Consider the following 22,576-nt stretch of genomic DNA (forward strand, 5'->3'; position numbering starts at 1 on the left):
AGAGCTCTCCAAACAGAGTGGAACGACACCGTGTGGACCATGTGGCATGAGGGTGATTCACCATGTGCACAAAGGAACAAGGGGGTTTTAGCCCAAAAGCCTGGGCTTTTGGAGGAGCTGGCCCTCTAATGCTTGCTGAGTACAACACTTAGTGCAGTGGCACCATTCTTCATTGGTCATTAGACACTGCTGTCATAAGTGTGATGAAGGGAATCTTTATTTTATAACCCTCTTAAAACCAGACCAGATGCCGAATATGAGTCTTTACATTCTGTAATGCAGCAGTGAGTAAAATTATGAGACCTATAAATTAGAAGAAATCATCACTTTGAAAAAATAAAAATAGAAATGAAAGAAAATATGCCTGGAAGGGTTTCAAGACATTCTCTAGCCTACCTTCCCTTCCCAAGTCAGGATCTGCTCTTTTTCTTGACATTCCTAAAATAAGTTTATCTAACACCTACTCTCAAAGACTGCTACTAATAAAGACTTCACAACCTCTGGAGACAAACTATTTCCAAATTTAACTTGAAGTTCCCCTGAAGGAATTTTAAATGGTTCCTTCTAGCTGTAACATCTACACACATTTCCCTCTTTTTATTCCCCTTCTTTTGAAGCCAGCTCCCTATTTCAAGGAACACAAATCTGATTAAGTCAGTAATATACTAATTTATACTCTTCACAGCGCTGCTGAAATTATTCTTCCAACAGTGCAAAACTCAGCATGTAATTAAACCTGTAAAATTCTATCTTAATGCTGAAAAAAAGGTTTCAAAGGTTTCATTCATACAGACCTGTTTTTTATGCCCATCTTGATATCCCTAATATGTTTCTTACAGTTTGTCCACATTTTATAAAGTCAAATGATCTATTACCTTCTATCTCTTCAATCTAAGTGTTCAGTAATTTTCTATTACAACAGAATTTCTCTTCCGTATTTTTTTAAAAAATTACTTTCAGCTGAACTTCTTTATATGGCCATATGTGTAATTACTATGACTCTTACTGAACCAGCAGCTTGCAGATTATTAAGTGGATTCTGCTCCTCCTGGTGTCATTGGGAATTCTGCCATTGTCTTCAATAAAAGCAGGACTGGACCCCTGAAAGAGCCATATTATTGGATTATTCAAAGCTCTGGTGAGAATTGACACTGGTATATTGACAACAGCTTGTTTTTTTTAGTTTAAGATATCTTAATTGGATTAACCAGTCACTTTGTTTTGTGTAATGATTTTATATCTCTGAATGCAATTTGCTATGATTAAATAAGAAATGTTTTTCCTTCTTCAATTGACACCAACAAGAACAGTAAGTAGCTTTCAGTCAAGAGTATAAATTCCAACTGGCATCTCTTCATGCACCAGCAATCTTTGGGTGAAAAAGGAAACAGGGTGAGTGTGAGGAAGAAGGAATTCGGTCTGGCAACTGGGAGTGCAACAAGAATTAACCCAATATATTTCTCTTTCAGGTTTGTATCTCAGGCAGAGACAAAAAGGATTCCAAAGGCTGCACCTGCACACCCTGCTCTGGATAGATGCCAGCTTCACAGGTGTGTCCTCTTGAACCCTGTGTGGTTCAATGTGATGCTGTTGGTTTACACCAGCCAGGGGTGGACAGAGGAAGGCTGGTGAACAGAAGGCAGCATGAAGCTGAGGTGGGGCAGGTTCAGGTTGGATGTCAGGAAAAAGCTTTTCACTCAGAGGGTGGGTGGGCACTGGAAAAGCTCCGCAGGGCAGTGGTCACAGCACCAGCCTGACAGAGCTCAAGAAGCATTTGGACAACACTCTCAGGCACATGATGTGACCTTTGGGATGTCCTACACAGGGCCAGAAGTTGGATCCTGATCCTGATGGGTGCCATCCACCTCAGAATATACTCTGATTCTCAGACATTTGCTGCCTGAGCTGAAGTTCAGGCCCTTCATAAGGCAGCAGGTGAGACACTTGCACTCGTAGTTTTTGGGATAGTACTTGGCTTAGCTCCCACCTGCCACGAGTAGCTCTGGCTGATCACTAAGTTAATCAGATTTAGGTGCACTGCCCTAAAAATCAAGCCAGGTTTCACTTCTCTCATGAGAACAGAGGAAGTGGCAGGAGATTGCCCTTACTATGACATAACTACAACTTCCTTTCCATCTTGGAAAGAGAGGATTCAGACTGGCTCCACAGGACCAGGCTGTCAATGACCACATAAGATTTCAGTGGCAGGTGCTAATTTTTAATCCACCTGTCAAAATTCAAATAAACTCCTTTGGACTGGGCTCCTGGGGTCAGGTTTTTCCCTAGCATTGAACTATGTTGGCAAGGGAAATTCTATTTGTTGGCCAAAAGATTCTAGAGTGTCTAGCAAATTTTTATTTATTTTATTAAATACTACCTATTTTAACTTTATTTACCATGGAAAAACATGCTCCAGAGCAATGTGAGATCCAGTTTACATTGTCTTAAGCAAGCTGCATATTGGCCAAATAGTCTCTAAATCATCAATATGCTATCTCACTTTTCATCCATAATTTCTTCTGACCAGATTCAGGAATACTTGGCCCAATCATTTCCCAGACAGTGATCTCGTAAGTGATTAAAATGCCTTCTTGGTCATCATTTATTCAGATTACAAAAAAAGAAACAATTTAACATTTGCTCAAACTTGGGAATTCTTCAAACAAATTTGCATGGGTTTTTTGCTCTTATTTTGTTTTCTGTTGAAATAGATCCATTCCGGTATTCGTGACATAGAAAAATTATCATCCCACCAGTCTTGAAACACAGGAAAAACTGGAATTCTACATCCCCCTGCTGGAAAGATATTTTGAGTATGTGTAAGGCATTACACCACCACCCGATCCTTGCTAACCTGGCAGTTTGGAAAGCAAAACAGGCTGATACCTATTGAGTTCCTCCACTTTCTCACCTGCACAGTCCACCTATTGGAATCCCTTTTGGAGAAACTTGCCATTTTTACTTACAAAATACACCTGTCTAAAAGCAGAGCACAGCCCAGGATTGCTGTAGATTTTTTTTTTTGTAGGATTTGACAAACTTAAATATTTACAGGGTAAAAAAGGTAAAAATCAGAGCTGCCAAATTAAGGTGATAAAGTTACCTTCAAAATCTTTATGATGGAAGAAAAATCTTGTCAAATGACTGCCACATGCTAACTAAATTTTGCAAAGAAGTATTTTTTAATGGCTGCCTGTTAAAATACTAAGAAAGCTGGGTAGTTGTTCTGGGTTTTTTCCTCCTCAAAGATACTGCTGTTGCAGGAAATTGTGTTGTTTCTTGTGTAGAGTGAGTTGGGACATCCATCAAGATGAATGTGTTTACGTGCATACCTGGTAGCGTAGTTTGAGGTGGTATATTGTAGATATAAAACTCTGATCAAACTTATCAGACAGCAAATTTTTGTGCAGTAATTGTATTTCTTTGTTCCTTACTAAAATCAGAGCTGCTGCCTGGAAGCATGCAAGTATTTAATTTTGTCACATAATTCCCTCAATTTCAGGCCATGGTAAGTAGCACTTTTGTACATGTCAGCTGTCAATTCCCATTAGAACATCCAGCTATTACATGGTTTAGATATAGCTGCCTGACGATTGCTGCTGTATGTTGTGAATTCATCCCTCCAAAAATGGCAGAATAAATTGAATAGTAAGGATTCCGTATCAATTACCTCAACCTGTGAAATTATAATTTCTGAAAGCTTTATCATGTTATCAGCTTTTGCTGGAGAGGATTTGCAGAGCACAAGGAAAGAGCCTTGGTGGAAAGGAGATAAATCTCCTCTGACGAAGTGAAGAGAGACCTCTGCAGGTGTTTGGTTTTCTCAGTCCAAAGACCTTTGGAAATCATTCCCTGAAACTCTCAAGCAAAAGATGTGCCCAGGGTTCAGCTGCTGAGTCAGAGGTGACGGGAGAAGATCCTTGCCATACTCCCCAGGGAGCTGTGCTGCTCTTGGTGCCCACTTCAGAGCAGCCCTCCTGCGTTCCCCTGGGGGGCTAAGCCACATCACAGAGGATGTACAGGGGGATGTGTCGGCAAGCAGCCCCCAGACCACAGCCAGTGGGAAGCCACGTGGTCCAAATACATACAGGACTGCTCCTCCCTGCAGAGTGCAGGGTGTGCTTGGCTCTGTGCAGGAGCTAATTAAAGGCCAGACAAGCTTTTAAACAGCCAGCTTCCTTGTGCTTCTCTATGAGGCACACTGGGACTCAAGTTACTTATTATTATAACTGTTTTGTAGTATGCACTAAGGCCCCGGAGACAGCATAAATAGAAGGAAGCACACAGTCCTACAGTTTTGCAGAACATAATTTCTGATGCTTCTAAGGAGCTAAATCCATCTGCATAGCTAGCAGTCCCTACTGACAATACTCTTTGCTGCTTGAACAGCACAGTAGGGTGTAACCTTGTGGCAGATTTTTTGTGTATTTTGGAAAGCATGCTATCTTCCTCCATTACTGAGCCTTATTGACAGAACTAAAAGCAGCCTAATGGAAAGCATGAACATCATTTACAACCATACTTTCTGCACCAGTATTCATATCATTTTTCTCTCACATCTATCAACAAGTCTTGCATCACTAAAAATGCTGGGAAATAAATGAGAGGTAAGAGAAGAAAAATGTGAAATGGTATTTCTATGACAGACATAACAATGGAAATGTAGAGCTAAAAGCTGCTGATTCTATACAGAGCTTAAGGTTTTAAGATTTATATCAGCTTCCTGTCTAAATTTCCCTGAGATCATTATGTTTTAATCTGTAAGTACCAATATTTTTCCAGAAACTGTGGCTGGGCATAGACACTGCGAAAAGTAAGACCAAATTAGGAGCCATATTTACTTTTCACAGTAATTACATGTGCCCTGGAAGATCAGGATTCTGATGTTTTTCATGCACAAACAGGATCAACAAGTTGATATTGGACACTTTTCAGTCATCAAGTGTAAAAATATTTATTGATGGAACTGCATGCTGGGTACTACTGAAAACTAAATGTTCTGTTACAAAGATAAAAGATGAAAAGACAGTACTCCAGGGGAAACAGAAACTAAGAAAAATAAGAAAGTAAATAAAACCTGACCAAACAAAAAGCAAAGGATTCTCTTGTTTCTAAATTTGGTTTTCTCATTGGTATCTCCACAGGCTGCATAGTGTTGCTATTCCTGTGTGCACACTCTGCCCCAGGAGATATTTGGAATTGCTGTATATATCTGTACATTATTTCTGACTGTCTAGGATGTGCCTGCATCAGATGGGATTTCATAAGACCTCTGTTAGAAAAGCTCACAAACACAGCATTGGTGTCTTCAGCAGGCTGCCTGATCAATTCTCTCCTCACCTCCTCAGCTGTAAAATAGATAGAATAATTTTGCCCTGGCAATAGTAAGTTTCTCTTTTCTTACATCATCTGAATTTTTCAGGAAGGGTATTATGAGCAATTAGATAAAGGTCCTTGCAAATTTCCCACAAATCTAAATACCAATCAGCAAACAAGGAAAAAATATTACCACAACAAGATAATTACATAAATATACTCCTTGGTCATGGCCCATATTTACAGATATGCTATACTATGTATTACTATGTTCTCACACACTCTTTTATTTTTTAATGAGTTTGACTAAGTAAATCCCTCTGCCACACCACCATTACTTCCAGAATCAGCTGAAGAAAGACAGATCTGCTGCTGTTTAGAGACAGATCTAGATACAAGATGGGGGCTCATGCATGTGGACCCAAAGCACCGACTTCAGGGACCTGCAGGCATCCCTGGAGCATCCCCTGAAGCACGCCCAGATAAACCACTGGGGGTGATACACCACGGAGCACTCTATGTAACTACATGCCATATATCACTGGAAAAGGTGTAAGAGGATCTTTTCATTTCCTATCCTTCAGAAAATGCCAGATTCTGGTCTGCTTAGTCTTGCTGCCTCTTTTTTGCGCTGCATCTGGATTTCCGACCCCTCGCTCTGAGGCTGCTTTTCAAGCGAGAGCCTGCGCTAAGCCAGTGTCAGTGAGAAGTGCAGGAATCTGCTGTTTCCCTACTCATGAAATTTGCATGGCTCTTGCACCGCCAGACACTGCCTGTGTTTTCAGGGCTGTGAAAGCTAAATCAAAATATTCACTGTAGCGCACCGTGCTAAGCATAGCTATAGCACATTTCACGGTCAGAGCTTACCTGGCTGCCTTCTTTCAGAAGAGGGCTGAAATTGTCATTTTTAGAAAGTAACTGCTGATTTGGGTCTGTTAGCTCCACCTGAGCCCAAACAAACCACTGTGCTGGCTCATAGGGCTGCTTCAGAGGTGCTTGGGGTCAGGCATCAAGTAGAGGATAGGTGCTGTGAGGAGGGGACAAAGGAGCTGGGCACCCAGTTGGTGCTGTGGCTTTTACAGCACACTGTAAGTAAGACCCAGGCTTTTGTTTCCACCAGCCTAATGATAGGCTGCTAGAGCAGTTGAAACTGCTCCATCATGACAAAGAAAGCTGTGTTCTGTCCCATCTATCTCTGCATGACATCCCTGCAAGCAGCAGGGTTTCGATCTGCTGGCATATTTCATCATGCAGCAACACTTCTCCAAGCCAATGTGTTAGCCAGTGGATGTTTATAATGATACAATTGCTCATCATTCAGAGAGCTCAGTATTTCACTGTAGACTCCTTGATATTCTGTAACTCCATATCCCTGTGGGTCCACTCATTTCAGCCCACCCTTTCCATTACTTTGGAATACTTGAATACAATACAATGGAATACTTGAATTTGATGCCATGTATGTCTTGTAATTTTTGATTTAGGTGCTAAGGGTCAGCAACAAAGTAATTAGCATCTACAGTGATCTAAATCTTGGACACTATATTTAAGAGTGTCATTTACAAAGAAACTACTGAAGTATTCACATAATTTAAAGACAAGGGACATAACTTGAGGTGGTAGAACTGAGCATCAGTCTCAAGACTGCCTGAAACTGAAGCCTGTGTGGGATACATGCTTTAACCTCCTAGTCCCCACATGCCTTGAGAGGCCCAGTCCAGCAGACACCATTTCAATAATATGACACAGACACATTAACTGGCGAGCACTCCAGCTAACAAGCCAGGAGTTACCCTGAATCAGCTTCCCTCTAATTCAAATATATCATCAGTCAGCTATCAGCTAGCTGACTGATTATTTAAATGAATTATACTGTGACATCCTAATATTTATGCATGCACCCAAAATCTTCCCCTTCAGAGGAGCTCAGCAGTGACATGAAATCTGTCGTAATCAACCAAGGGAGCCAACAGCTAATAAGACATGCCACAGCATATCCTGTCCCAGAAAGCCATTGCACCCAAACTACCCAATCCTGTCCAAACATACTCAGTAGCCATTGTTTATGTTTCCTGAAGAGATTTAGCAATGACCTGCATTTATAGATATTCCTTATATGGTTGTACAAGGGATATAATTTGCAAAATCTATGTTTTTCAAAGGTTTTACAATTTAAACCACTCTAGTGAATTCTCCAAGAAAATGTCATCTACTGTGTCTAAAATCCAATTAAATAACAGCCTGGCCACACTTCTTGTTCAAAGCACAGTTAAGAGCAGAATTAATGCTCAAGCAGACTTCATATTATTATGTAGAAGATCAGAGTTCTGTACCTGCTAAAGCTCATGGTAGAAAAGTATCTGTAGCCCTTAAAAGATTGAGTATTTACATTCTAAGGAAAGACCTGAAACAAGTTCAGCTGCAGGGTGGTAAACCTCTGTTATTCTATTACACAAAGCATATCAGAGTGCTGTGCCATCCAAACAACATATCTGTCATCCTTTAGATTTACTGTCATATGTAGAGTCATGACTATAGCAAAAAAAGTGTAATAAATCTTATACATTTCATATCTCATGACAAAACAGATTGATCTGTGGATTGCTCTAGGGGCACAGTAAAGAGAACAGTGATATCTAAAGCCAGATCTCTGTTGCCTATAGTTAAAAATGGAAATATGAATCCAAACTAAAGCCCTCAAGTAGGGGGATAATGAACTCAGGAGTATGGGCTGGTCATAAGAAGAGAAATAAAAACTCAGAGGGAAATTACATTCTAGCCTGACTGTTGAGCCTCAGCTGGGAGCAGGAAAGACACAGTTCTGGGAGCTTCGCAGCACCTACCAAGACCAGGGCAGGATGCAGAGGCCAGTGCAGGCTGACCTGCAAAGCCAGGAGAACATTGGTGTAGCACAGAAAGTTTCTTGTATTAAGCATGAATAATTTTGCTATATTTTTTACTTTATTTCATAGTAGCAAATTTGTTGTTTTTTATTAGCAAGTCATTTTATCTCTCAATCTTGCTCAGTGCTAAATCTATGACTAGGATAACACTGGCTTGAACACACTCTCCCCACTTTTGGAATCATTCTTGAAGTGTAGAAAACATTCTCTCTGCCACATTAAATGGCAAGATTCTCAAAAACGTGCAGTGTTACCAACCCTGAAATGCAGATGTTAGCAAATTTGGAAAAAGTGTCTTTCTCAGCAAAAGTCAGCTTGAGTATCTTAAGAAAAAGGCAAGGTAATGAAAGACTTTACAAATGTAGAGTCACTGTAAGATGAATCTGTGAATCTCTGCAGCCTCACAATTCTTACTTTCCTAGCTCAGGATTGTTTATAAAACTCACAGAATCACAGAACCAGTCAGGCTGGAAGGGATGTCAGTGGGGCACCTGGTCCAACCTCCTGCTCAAGCAGGGTCGTCCCAGAGCACATTTCACAGGATTGTGTCCAGATGGTTCTTGAATATTCCCAGTGAGGGATATCACCAGCCGGGGGTGTATGCACAAATCACAAACGGGACAGGACTGCTGTGGAACGTGCCTTGAGCTGTTTTATTTTTCAGCATCAGTCTCATTACATGGTTATGACAATGGGAAGATGCCACCAGCTCACCAGATCCCAGGCAGCAGACCAAGAACTTAATGTTACAACTTACTTTATAAGTTTTTTGACCAATCACACAAAGCAAAAGCATATTGACAGCATATTGACCCTCTGATTTTGTAGATTCCCACAAGGGAGATTCCACAATTTCTCTGTGCAATCTGTTCTCATGTGCAATCAGCCACACATTGAAGAAGTTCTTCCTCATGTTCAGGTGGAACTTCCTGTGTCCATTCACTTCCTGTGGAACTTCAGTTTCTGTCCATTGCCTCTTGTCCTATTGCTCAGCACCACTGAGAAGAGCCTGTATCCCTCCTTTTGGCATCCCCTCTCTGGGCATTTGTGTACACTGATGAGGTTACCTCTCATAACCAAGACTGAGAAGCTCTAAGAATCACAGAGGATATGAAGGAAAAGCAGCTTTTAAATTAAATTCTTCACTGGGGCATTACTTTTTACCTGCATTCCCAAGGTAATTAGATGTACTTAATCACTACCTGAGTGCCTGTGTCTCTCCTGCCTCCAAAACATTGTCTGAACCTTTTGGTCAGTTTCAAAGAAATCACATCTGATTAAAATTCCCAAAATCTCCATGAAAGAAGATAGCCAAGAGGTCCTTCCTGAAGGAGAACAATAGCAGAAAGTGGCAGGGCATGGGAGGAGCCAGACACTTAATGTTATTTAACTTCAGGGAATTCCTTTGTGAGAGCACCATGATGCCAACCTTCTCAGGCACCTCTTTGGACAGTCAGGACATGGGGGGCTGCAGAATAAAAGCCTTTGGTGCTGCCACTTATAATTCTTCCTAACCTGGTGTTTCATATTTCATTATTATCTTTATCTTTTACCTGTACTATTTATATCTCTAGCTGTAACCATTTGTTTCCAGTCCCCTGGTTCTTTAAATAAGGCTGTCTAAATGTATTACTGTCATTTTTTGCTATTATTATTTAATTTTTTTTTTTGTGATGTAAGCTGCAGGCATAACTCTAGCCATTATATGACTGTTTAATTTGAAGTATAAATGTACCTAAAATAGTTTCTCTTTTCTTTCTTTTGGGACTTACAAGTTTCTTCTAAATTATGAATGCTTCCAGCTTGTTTTTCATTTAAGATGTAATTGACTATCTGAATAACCCTCAATTTTCTGTCAGTTGGGTTATACAGGAGTTCTAACGTCTTGCAAATTTTTATCCAAGGCTTCATTTACCAAGCTGATTTGGATATCCTTATATGAAAGTCAATGGTAAATGGAAAAATTCCTCTTTTGCTGGCTCCTACTTTCAGACAGAATTAGATACTTTTGAGCAAGGGGAAATATTTTACCCTGAACTATATAGGACAGCTAAATCATGTTTCTAATAGTCTTAGAAACTCATGTGATTTCCCTTGAAATCTTTCTGCAGTGGATACATGCCTGGGTCACAACACATTTCAGAAAAGAGGATCTGCAACATTTCAAACAAAAATTTCTCGAGATGCCTTGGCAGAGTAGTCACAGGTATGGGTATGCTATTGTCTCTCATCTGTAAAGGAAAAAGAAAGATTCAAGCACCTGAAAAAATCCAAGAGTATGCCCAAGATGGAGGGTAAGATCAGCCATTTCATGTCAGGGCAAAGAACTCTCCTTGCTCTGCACATCTATCTCACACTGGATGCAACTGAGAGGAAATGCCCCAAATGAATGAAGCCAAAATTGCACATTCCTCATAATCCTGTGCGCAATTGTAAAACTGCTTCTTAGTAAAATGCAGCAGTTAAGGAGAATAACTTTATTTATATCTGCCCTACTTCATAGTCAAATACACAATTCATTATTCAAATATTCCCTGCTCAAGATGAGGTATAACTGGGAAGGAAGAAATGCTGACTAAATAGGTCCGCAACTGCATCTGTTTCTTGTGAGCAGCTGGAGGCAATGAACTGTTATTAATTTTATTATGTATTTTGTAGTTGCCAGAAGCAAGTTGGATGTAAAGCTCTAACTAACAAGGTGTATGGAGAGGAAATGGCCTCCCTGTTGTTGGTTGCATCTTCTCACTGAAACTCTTTTTCTTCCTCTCCTGCTTTAATCTATGTGAACAGGGAGTGAATATTCCTGAATATTCCAGTCATTCTTAGGATGTCAAAACAGTCCCAACTCTGGGATCTTCTCCCATGAACCCACATGGCTGAGCCACCAAGACCAAACATCAAAAGTTGCAGGAGTGGCAGCCTACCACTCCTTTCTGTTCCTGTTTTCCTCGGATAAAGTCCACGGTCATTCCAGTGCTCTTTCTCATCACCAAGTGCTCGAAGTTCATACCTCAGAGACAATCTCAATGGTATTAAAATCTTCTGTGTAACACCATCAGTGATTTCATGCTTGTGATGGATGGCCTTGTAATGCATTACTGTGTCTTCAGAGATATTTGGGATGCACAATAGGCCCTTGAAGTGAAAAGGTGACAGTAAATGCCAATTTCCTTCTGGTTTTATTTCATACCCAATGGACTATGAAGTGGATTGGAGTCAATGAAGCATTCTGGAGACTTCTACAAATCATGTTCCCAATGAAGAAGTAGGATATGTAAAATTTTTGCCTCCTAACAAATATATAAGCTAAAAACTTTTGGGTTTGTAACTTGTTTGTTTTGATCAAATGATCATTGAAATAAAAAAGATGAAGACTGCCAATTCATTCAATGACAGTTTGGAACCACAGGGTGGACTTGAATTTGAAAGTCACTGTATTAGTCCAAAGTCACAGAACTGAAGACATTAAAAGGGGCCCTGTGAGATACCAAACTCCTACAAAGCACACAGAATTTAATATATTTTTCCTCTATTTTTCTCATAATTGTAAATAGCTAAAGACACACAAAGACATGCAGCTAATCTCATTCTTTTACTCTCTTGTGCATTGAATTCCTACATTTTGTGAGACAACATATACAAGCAAGAACTCTGAGCCAATGTTTTGATAATTTCATCACTGTTTCAATGTAATGAAGCTGCTGGAGTAAAATAATCATGGCGCTCACACTGCATTTTGAAAAGAGCTATTTTCCTTTTTAGGAACAACAGTAAAACATGTTGTTCAGACAGCAGCCCATAAGCACCACCAGCATCAGAATTTCAACCTTTCTTGAAACAGCAGCAAGCAGCAAGAGAAAGAACTCCAAATAAATTTAGTAGTAGAATCCAGGTATGTGTCTCATCACGGAGCTTGGATTAATGCAATTCTTTCTCCACCTCAGCAAGCAGTTTGGGGCTATTGGGAAACAAGATGGAAGAGATGAAAGTGCCAAGTACAGCAGTACGTTTAGGTTAGCAACAGTGACAGCTATTAACACAGCAGAGAAAAGCACAACATTTCTGCAATGAGACTACTGGGGCTAGTGACAGAGGGGTGAGAGTAAAGAAACAACCTGGCCCATTCCTGAAAAACTGCTTGCATTAGAGACTGGGTTTAAGGGCAGACAATTTGTCTGTGTATGGTGTTTCATGACTAAGACTGAAAAAGTTGTTTTGCAAGGAATTGTGGTCTTAATGAGTTTAGCTATCTCTTCTGCTCAAAGAATATCCAGAAACAGCTCACAATTACCTCTAATTTATCTATTGTTGGAATTTACACAGCTATTTACAAGTCTTTTCAGTCCTCTGGATTGATTCAGTCCAATATTGAAATTGCTTTGGTTAGCTGATAATAGTGACAAATCATACAGGACTGCTGTTGTTCCTGAGTAGATTAATATAACTTGTAATTAAGATAAGGTTTCACAGGATTCACTGAAAATCTTGAAGGGCTTCAGGCTTTCAAGGAGCTGTGCAATAAATGCCATGTCCTAAGGTGCCTTCTTATCCCTCGTGCTGCTTCCCCAAAGGGGCACTGCCTGTTGCCTGCCAGAGAGATGTCTCTGTAGTCAGCAACCAGCAGGATCAATCCCCAAAGGATCTTGTCCCTCAGTGGAAAACACATCCTTTTCAGGGAGTTCTCAACTTCTCACAGCAGATACCATGTAAGTGTTCCTGTGCAATTGCAGAGCAATTTCCCACTCTCTAATTACAATGACTGTGCCCTAGATAGAACATTCAGAATGTTTCCAAGCTCCTAGGACAAGACTGGCTAGACAAAGCGAGGTGGTGAGAAATGAAATGGTACCAGATTGGGATGAATGGATGCAGGATTTGGAATGGACACTGCTGAATGTGCAGACCCGCAGCTAGGCCTAGGTACACCCTGTACGACTTCCTTGTTACAAATCTGGGTATAAAGATTGACTATTAAGCTTAACTTAGCCACTGAAAAATCAAAATTAAGTTATTAAAGGAAAAACTATCTAATGTACTTTAAGGGTCATTGCTTATCAAATTTATTTGGAATGTGCATTTTAAATTTAAGTATTATCATCTGAGATGAAAAATTTAGTTCAGGCCAATTCTGTGGTAGCAGGCATTGTCAGGACATGAAAGGCTTCTAATAGTCCACTTGCCTCCATTATGTCTGCAAAATCTGACAAAGTTAGAGAATAATTTTGATAAATATATCTATTCAGGATTTATGGATATCAAGCAACCCAGATTCTCTCCCCTCCATTTGAGTTTTGGCCAGAAATTCCCATTTTTCTTTCCATTTGGAACAGGATCAGTTTCAGCCTCTTGCTGATCATCAGTGGATGAACAATCTCCACAGCACCTGTAATTGTTTATTCATGGAGATACTTGCCACACTTGATCAAATAATCTCTCAAAGTACTATTTAAAAAATAAATAAATTGAACTTCTTAAATCTCTTGCTGTAGGAAATGGACTTTCTCGATTTCTGGATTATTTCCAATATTTTTTCCTGAGCCCTCTCTAAACTCCTCCCTTCCTTGCCTAAAGGTAACCATGAAACTTGTTAAAATAATGAGATTTCTTTTTCTTCCATACCATAGATATAATACCATTTTTTAAGTCAGAATGAATTTATTTGAGTCAAATTTTCCTCCTTTTTGGAAATCCATGGATTAAAAGTCATCAGTGTATTGAGGCTTCAGCTGAAAAAGATAAAAAATTGATAAAAAAATTAGAAGGTTGCTGTAATTCTAAAACTGGGGGTTGCAGTCACTGAAAGAAGGAAATGGAAATGAAGAAAATTTTGAAAGCTGATACTGATCCCAGCTTCTTAGACATATTTTAGGCAGCAAAGAATGGATGTTTCTCATCTCACTCACTAAGTGAGCCTGCTTCCTCCAGAGGGACTCCTTTATGTCCTAAGAAAAACTGTGTCAGTTCCCAGATGTTCTCCAAATGTTTGACACAAAAGGGTAAACTAAGGACAGAGATCTTGCTGTAAATTACTTTTTTCTCTCTTTAGTGGATTTAAATGAGATGTTTATTATCGCCTTAACATTCTTACAGTGGTTTAGTTCTGTGTAATAGCAAAGCCAGTACTAAGTTAATTAAAAGAGCTATAAAGTCTGAAAGAAGCCAGCAGGTTTCTATGGGTTGCTGATCAAAGGGAAAGTGGTTCTTTTTTAAGTGTTTTTTTCTTGGTCCTTTAGAAACACTACATCTCTCTAATCACGTACGATGTTGCTATGATGACAAAATTACATAAACCAAATAACTTGAAACAAAATAAGGTCGAAAATGGAATTCACCAAAAAAGGGGAAAAAATCAGCTTCAGAAAATCAGACCAGTAATTTATAAGAGCAACCATAGATCAGTCTAGAACAATAATATTCTGTAATCACAGCACTTCAATGACCTAGTTTAAGAATGAGTAACAAAGGACAGAAATTACATGGATCAATAATTCACCTCAATGGTAGAAATGCATTAATGTAATAATGTAGTTTGAATGAATGAGATAAAGCTATGGCTGTGTACTACCTGGAACTGAGGGAGTTGTGTGCCAGGGTTACACCCCAATCAGTTGTCAAGTTAACATGCATGTAGATATTTTTAATGTTCAGACCAGTGAACTCTTTGACTCTAATCATACACTTACTTTACTTGCACATAATGGATTTTTATTTGTGTCTGTAAAGAATGGCAGCATTAATATGATCTGTATTCTGAAGGAAAACAAAACAAAATCTTTATTCTTCTCCAAATTACCTAAAGAAACTTTTTAAAAACACATGTGAACTCTGGAAATACCTTTTTACTCTAAATGTTTCAGATCACCTAATTCATTTTCTCCTATGCTTTAAACTACTCTTCCTATCGAAGTATAAATGGATTTCCGAAGCAGAGGGATTTTTTCTGGGATGGGGGGAAAGAGAAGGTTGTAATTTGTCATACATATTAACAATGGACACAAAGAAAAAAGGGAAATTTTTTAGCTTACTGTAATATTTCCCATTAAAAATCTAGTATTTTAAAAGTACTATTAAAGCATACCCCAAGGTAATTTATAGAAAGAAAACCCATCAGCTTCTGAATTTTCATTTTCATATCTTAACATACATACAACATTGTGTCTGTCTCACCTACTAACCTTTTTACGCAGGTGTTTTAGCAAACACATAGAACATTTCTTAAAAAGTGCTTGTGTCAGGTAAACAAACTTTTGTAGAGGGATCCTAATTTGAAAAGTGTTCAGTGAGAAGATTCTAAGGTACAGAAAGACAGAACAGAAAACTCTGTGTTAAATCTGACTTATATGATCTTAAAAAGGACCAGTTATATTTTGAAAACACTTCGGAGTTTACTGGTTTTCTGATCAGGAATTGAGAGAAATATGAAATTTTGAGGGGTCAGAGCAAGAAATAATGATCAGCCTCCATGCACTTTTTATTTTGGATTAATTAACAATTATAAAATGCTTTGCCACTGGAATCCCTAAGTGATGAGCATTTTTGATGTGTCATATCAATGGGGCAGGACAGCTGAAAGATGACAAATTTCACATAAAAATTACATGGCCTTTTGTATTTTCTGTAAAGAACCAGAGGTAATTTGATTCTAGCACAGACATCTTCCAATGTAAGTCTATTTTAAGTGTGAGTGTGAGAAACAGAATTTAGGTAGTGAGAAATTTTGTGAATATTTTTTCCCAGTAAGCGTAGCCCTGTTCTGCAGTGATAGGACCTGGCAAATTGGACTGATTTTTTCTGATCAACTCCATTTCCACAAACATTCACCAAATTATTTTTGCAAAATCAATCATCACGTGGTGTCTTTGCACACTGTTCACTTTATTCTTTTTGCACACACTGAAATGGGGACAACATGGTATAAATCCCTCATTGACTCTACACTGCGATACTTCTCAAAAAGGTAAAAATTTTGATTAGCAATAAAAAGGAATAACAAGCTATGATTAGTGAACATATTTATTTCTCTGCATGATTGCCTTTGATGGCAAAAGAAGATGGGGGTCATACCAAAAGCAACCAAATTCCTACAATGAAGATAGTCTTAGAAAGGGCTTGAAAATAACAAATATTTAATCTGGAGTTAAGAAGATGATCTGAAGAATTCATAAATATTCTTAAGGTTGGTACTGGTGTCTTTAATGACTTTAGATCTGTTAATCTATTTCAGACTTTGGGCTGATTAAGAACACTGACTGAAAAAATACCTTGTGACTAGAGTGCACTGGCTGAATACTAAGCCAGGCTCCTGCCATGAATGACAGTCTTGAGTGTATCTCAGAGCTTTTTGCTGCATTAGACAGAAAACACTACTGAAATGGGGCTGTTCTGGAGTAATTTATGAATACTGTATTTTTATCTGCATAAATAAGTGTTCACTGCAAGAGTACAAGAGGGTTGTCAGGAGAAACAAGCAGTGAGATAAGGAGAATGGCTAGAAGTAAGACATAAATGAATGTTTTTGAGCTTTCAAATAATTGACTTTAAAGTTTTTACTTCCTCAAAGAACAGGCTACAGTAACAGTTTCTCCAGAAATACCAAATATTGCAAATTCACTGTAAGGGAAGGAGCTCTACTATGAGCAGTAAAAGCTGAAAGGTAAAGGAAATTGTTCAGACAAACCAGGTGAAGGAGACACTTGCTCATGCTCCAGAAAATTAACTGATATTTGTTAAATCTTTGGATGTTTATCAGTTCTCTAGTGTCATATACATACCATCATATGCCTAGTCACCATCTAAAATCCTTCTCTTTCCAGTTGCTCACCTTCTGGGTGAGCATGGCTGATGCCTGCTCTGCTCTGCAGCTCTGAGAAACATCATGTGGATATCCCAGGTGCAATAAAGACACACGGCCTGGCCTGGAGATGCCTTAGGGGAGGCAGAAAAGCACCTACCCCAGGTCACAGGTGTGAGACTACCAAGATGAATTTGGGGAATTCTACAAAATTGTAAAATTCCTGCTTAAGATCTAAGTTTTGAAAAATGCATGTGTACTGTTGAGCTTAGAAATGAGATTTAACAGCGTCATTTATTTGGAGAACTGCAAAGCCATTAGAAGTGGCACTATTGAAAGAAAAGATAAAGAACTTTCCATCCAAAGCTGTTGAATTCTTCCCAAGCAACCAAGCAACCCTCCTCTATAGCTAAGAGAGGTGGCATTTTGCCTTCGTGACTTATGCCAGTAGTGGGAACTTAGCCAGGGGCAGCAGGGAAAAGAGTTGCCGAATTCAAAATTCTCCATACCTAATAATAAATAAGTGCTCCATATATTAAACAAAAGTTCTTTCTGGAAAATGTCCTCCCCTTTCAGTCAAACTGCACAAAAATATTCCTGCAATAAATATCATAGACCTTGCTCTAAAATCCCTAAGGAAAGTCCCCTCCCCAAATCTGTCTATGGACCTTGCTTTCAGAGTAATATTTTTGTTATTGTGCGGGGCATATTATACCCACAGTTTCCAGAAACTATTGGAATAAATAACCTGGTTTAGACTCCCCCTAATTAGAGTCAGGGAAACAATATGTGATTAACAGCCCACAAGAGCCAGTAAAAGCAGGGAAGGCAGAGACTGTGGAAGCAGGGTCATGCAGAGGTCTTGGTGACGGAGAGGTGAAGCAAACCTAAAATCTTCATCATATGCTGCTGCAGTCCAATTACTGTGCATTTTGCTACTAAGCTCAAAACAAAAATTGTTGGTTGTGACAGGAGAACATGGCTAGGAAAAAGACCCTGAGGAAATGTAAACCTTGCCAAGTACTGAGGAAAGTGCAGAGGAGAGCATGCCTTGTCGCCCAAAATAATAAATAGGAATATGCCATCACACAAGAAAACACACACCAAAACCCTCCCCAAAGGTTTCAGACCTGACATCTGAAATATCACCTTCCTGGGCCTGGTTCTGACACTGTTGTACATTGCTGCACTTGAGGATTTGTTTTATTTTATGGAGAATACCTCAATGGGACTCCTCATATATGCAACCAAAATTAAATCATTAGATTGCTTAAGAGAAATTGCTGGATCAATTGCAAAGATCTTTGAAGGTTTGTGTCCAGTTTGTAGACCAAGCGGGGCATGCTTTTAAAAACAGCTGAATGTTTTTCAGCTGCAGAAAGAAGGTGTAGAGGTTCTACAAGTAAATTGAGTGCATTACAGCAGCTTCCAGAATCCATTGTTGGAATTTGGCTCCTTCTGTATTTCTCTCCTAGAAATCCATGCTAAAAGGTTTGTGCACGAGAAATTCATTGTTCTGTTTGCTGTCACAGCTGTAGGATGTTTGGAAGCAGCTCTAGTGGGGAAGAAGCTTTTGTGGTGAACAACTTCAGCTACGAGTAGTTCAGTGCACAAGCCCTGGAACATATTGTGTGCCATTAATTTGGATACAGCAATATGGAAAGTTAGAAAACAGGCAGCTGAATGCATCTGCAGTTTGGCAAAGTATAATCTAGGTAACCTCAGCACTAAATGCAGGAGCTGCTGGGAGCCTTTGACAAACCTCTCCCACTTGCATGCATTTTTAGACACTTTTAAGTTGCTGACTTGAGTCTCCTAGAAGCCATCAGTGTCATTTTAGTGGCCACCACATACAAATTCTCAGAGTAGCCTGAATGCATTTGAAGGAGCAGAGAGAGCTTTAGGGGTGCATGAATAAAAAAAAAATCTGAAAATACACCCTTTCTCTGTACAGAGGAGTGCCACAGGTCCCTTGCTCTTCCTTTCAACATTGTTTGCTGCAGAAATGCAGCATTTGTGTCACTGAGTTCAGTGCCAAGATGAGCATTTGCCACCTATATAGGAGCTTAAAGTAGCACAGAGTCTGACAGAAATACCTTGAAGGCTGACAGAGGGATGGTATTCTGATGCAGTATATTCTGATGTAGGAAGTTTTTATTTATTTTGGATTATATAAGCACCCTGGGGAGGAATATGGCTTAGATTTACTCTGATGTGACCCAACCACAGTGTGTCTGAAATGTAAAATTATCATGGAGCACTCCCCAAGAGTCTGGAAATGGTGCAGCCCTACTGAATGATAGATTTTTAGCCATTCTCCTGCCTAGATCCCACTTGGTTAATGTAATGCTGATTAAAGCAAGTACACTTCTTCTACAGCACTCCCATTCATCCCTCCTTAGCCACTTACTGCAGAGACCATGCAGGCTTTTAATTATTTTACTAAACAGAGAGCATTTTTCTTGGAAGTGCATAATGAAATTTTAATCACCATGCTTTTAATTCCAACAGGAAGACCTCAAATAGCAGCAAAGTCCATGTGAAATTCCACATATGTTTCAGCTTTCCTTCCACAGCACCAAGCAGAAGCAAGGAGTCCAAGGGAAGGAGGGAGCCTCAAATAATACATAGCACTATTACTGTCCTTAAGTCATAAATCCCAAGGCTTTGCTTTTCTACAGGAGCATCAAAAAACCTGTTTTCTGGTGCTTCCACAGCCATGGTGCCACATCCCTCTGTCTTTAGCTCACACAGAGCAGAAGAAACATCCTTGTCCACTAAGGTATCTATGTCTCAAACTCATAGTCCAGATTACAAGTTAAACTCTTGGAGAAGAGTAAGAAAATGGTTCTCTTCTTTTTTGCTATCAAGCACAAATGAAGTTCATCCTGTCTTTGGACTTAATTCTCAGAGATAAAATATATCTTCAGTCAAAGGCAGATACCTGGCAAAAAAGAAACTAAGTACCATCACTTTTCTCTATTAATGCAAAAGATTCCTGGGTAAATTCATCTCAAACCTAGAATTATTCTCTGTAAGCAAATTTTTGCTTCAATAAATCAAGAAATCATCAAACTTGGAATGTTTTTCACAAAGATGACCCAGCATATTAAGTTTTTGCAGTGTTTCGTTGGAGGATCCTCTTGTGAAGGCGCAATAATAAGGTGAATTAGCTACTAGCTGAAATTAGTTATAAAGAGACCTTGAGAGAAATTCTAGCAAAAAAAAAAAAAAAGAGAAAGATAGAAATCTGAGAATTCACGTTTGCTTTATTAAGCAATGAAAATTAAGATGTCCTTGCATTAAGATTCCCAGGCAGTTTAATCCTTTATTACTAATAAATGATCTTTTATTTAAAGGATTTTGAAGTGGACAGAGATAACAGTTTAATCATTATGATGAAAAGCCAAGATTTTTCATCTTCAAAGTGCTGAAATATCAGCATAAACCAGTAATAATGAATCTTGTTAATCATTAGCATCCCTCAAATATAATGGGAATAACACTTTTCCTAAGAGCTTGCAAAAGAATTGAGAAAAAAGCGAGTGGGTTTTTTATAGGTTAAACCTTTTATAACTAACTTTATTCATATTTTAATGAGTAATGTATGAATAAGTGGATTTTTAAGTTAACAAATGAATATTTAAAGAAAAAAGAACAGAATGAATTTGTCAATCAAAAGACCTCCAAACCCAGGTACGTGCTCCAGGCGTGATCTTGAAAACATTTATGCACATGAGTAACTTGTGACTCATGACTCATCCCAGTAAAGTCAAGGGTACTAAATAAACCTTTTATGAGGAATGCATGTCAGGATGACAGTTTGTATGCCACCCAACACAGTGGAAAAGATAAATATCTGCAAGGTAGGGGCCTAATATAAAGGCATCATCTAAGCTTTCCTCCAGAGCAAGATGAAAGTTTTGGGGAGCAGCTCTGTGGGAAAGGCCCTGGGAGGTGGGAGCCAGCAAGCTGAATATCAGCACATGCTGTGTCCTGCAGGAAAGGCAGCCAACAGCTCCTGGGTGTGTGAACAGGAGCATGGCACACAGAGCAGGGAAACCAAGGATCATCCCTCTCCCTGTGGCACTCACCACTCCTAGGCAGGGCATTGAGTTTAGGGCCCTGCAATGCAGGAAACACGTGGGAGAACTGGAGGGAGCTTTAGAAGGTTCCAAGGCAGTAGGGGCTGGAGTCCTTGATGTATGAGCACAGGCAGGGGGAGCTGGGCTGCTTCAGCCTGGAGAAGAGATCACTTTAGGGGCACTAACAGCCCCTCAGTGCCTACAAGGGGTTATCAGGGAGACAGAACTAGATTCCCATAGGATGGGAGAATGAGACACAAATGTCCATACATGGAACTAGAGAGTTTCAGACTTGATTTAAGGAAAAGCTTTTTCCCTGTGAGGACAGTCTGAAAATGGGACAGATTGTACAGAGTGGTTGTACAGCACCCCTCCTTAGAAGTTTCAAGATCCAACTGAACAAATCCCTGAGCAGTCTTGTCTGATGCCACATCTTACCCTGCTTTGAGCAGGGCTGTGAACCAGGTCACCTCCCCTAGGTCATTTCAACTGATCCCACAATCCCATAAATCCCCTACCGTTGCTTAAACCATGTAAATGTTGAATTGGCTCTAATTAGGGAAGAAATTATTCCTTTATTCCAACATTTCCCCAGAAATGGCTATGGTTTATTCTTCTAATGAAGTTCCCTAGGCCTGCATACTACCAGGCAGCCTTGATGCCTCCATAATCAGCACTCACCATGAGTTACTGGTATCACTATTTCAGTCAGTATATCTACTATACTCCTGGTATATCACATCAACAGTGAAACAAAAAAAAACTTATTCAACAGATCTTTCTGTCTAAGAATAGATCCAGCTTGTTTTATCCGCCATCTCACTTTTTTTAGTTTTCCCAGTAAAATACCATGCATGATAAAAGGATTATACACATCACCATATGAAATTGTGTGTGACCTCTAATACATACTTTTTTATATTGATGAATACTCTGGCACGAACATGCACCAGCACATTTGTAAGAAAGTAAAGGAAATCAGTATGTATGAGTCCAGAATGTCTTTTCATTTTATATGGCCCCTCTTTACAATGGATGCACAAACACAGGCTACTTTCACTTGCCCAAAAAATATATGCACAAAGGTCTCACTGTTGTCTAAGCTCCATGGTAATTCTTAGAGAATCTCACTTTAAAGTTTCTTATGTATGAGAACTGTCTGCAGGCATGGGTATCTCTGTAAGGGTCTACCTAGAAACTAGAGATGGTCATGGTTATCAAACCTTATAGCCATCCTGGCTGGGGCACTGTGTCAGGAATTCAGCTCCTGTAGGCTGGGAATGGGCAAGGGATGTAATGGGAAATGGCAATATCCTATGTGCAAGACAAGCAATGACTGCTCTTAATCTGCCTTTCTGTGAGGGACCAGGTTTTGTGTGTGCATGCGTGGTACCAAGGTCCCACTGAGAACTTCTGCGCTGCCCAGTGCCTGGCCCCCAGCAGGGCTCAGGCAGGAGAGATGAACACATGAACTCCAGCTG

At 39.5% G+C, this 22,576-nt stretch overlaps 1 long non-coding RNA gene across 1 annotated transcript; it reads left to right on the forward strand.

Moving 5' to 3' along the window:
• Window positions 1-1,013: 1,013 nt before the first annotated feature.
• Window positions 1,014-18,397, forward strand: LOC113459202 (uncharacterized). Its single transcript, XR_012579112.1, has 4 exons — window positions 1,014-1,138; window positions 1,470-1,550; window positions 10,331-10,425; window positions 11,010-18,397. It is a non-coding gene; the product is annotated as an uncharacterized LOC113459202 (long non-coding RNA).
• The last annotated feature ends 4,179 nt before the right edge of the window (window positions 18,398-22,576 follow it).

This window comes from Zonotrichia albicollis, chromosome 2 (genome assembly GCF_047830755.1).
Source record: "Zonotrichia albicollis isolate bZonAlb1 chromosome 2, bZonAlb1.hap1, whole genome shotgun sequence".
NCBI lineage: Eukaryota > Metazoa > Chordata > Aves > Passeriformes > Passerellidae > Zonotrichia > Zonotrichia albicollis.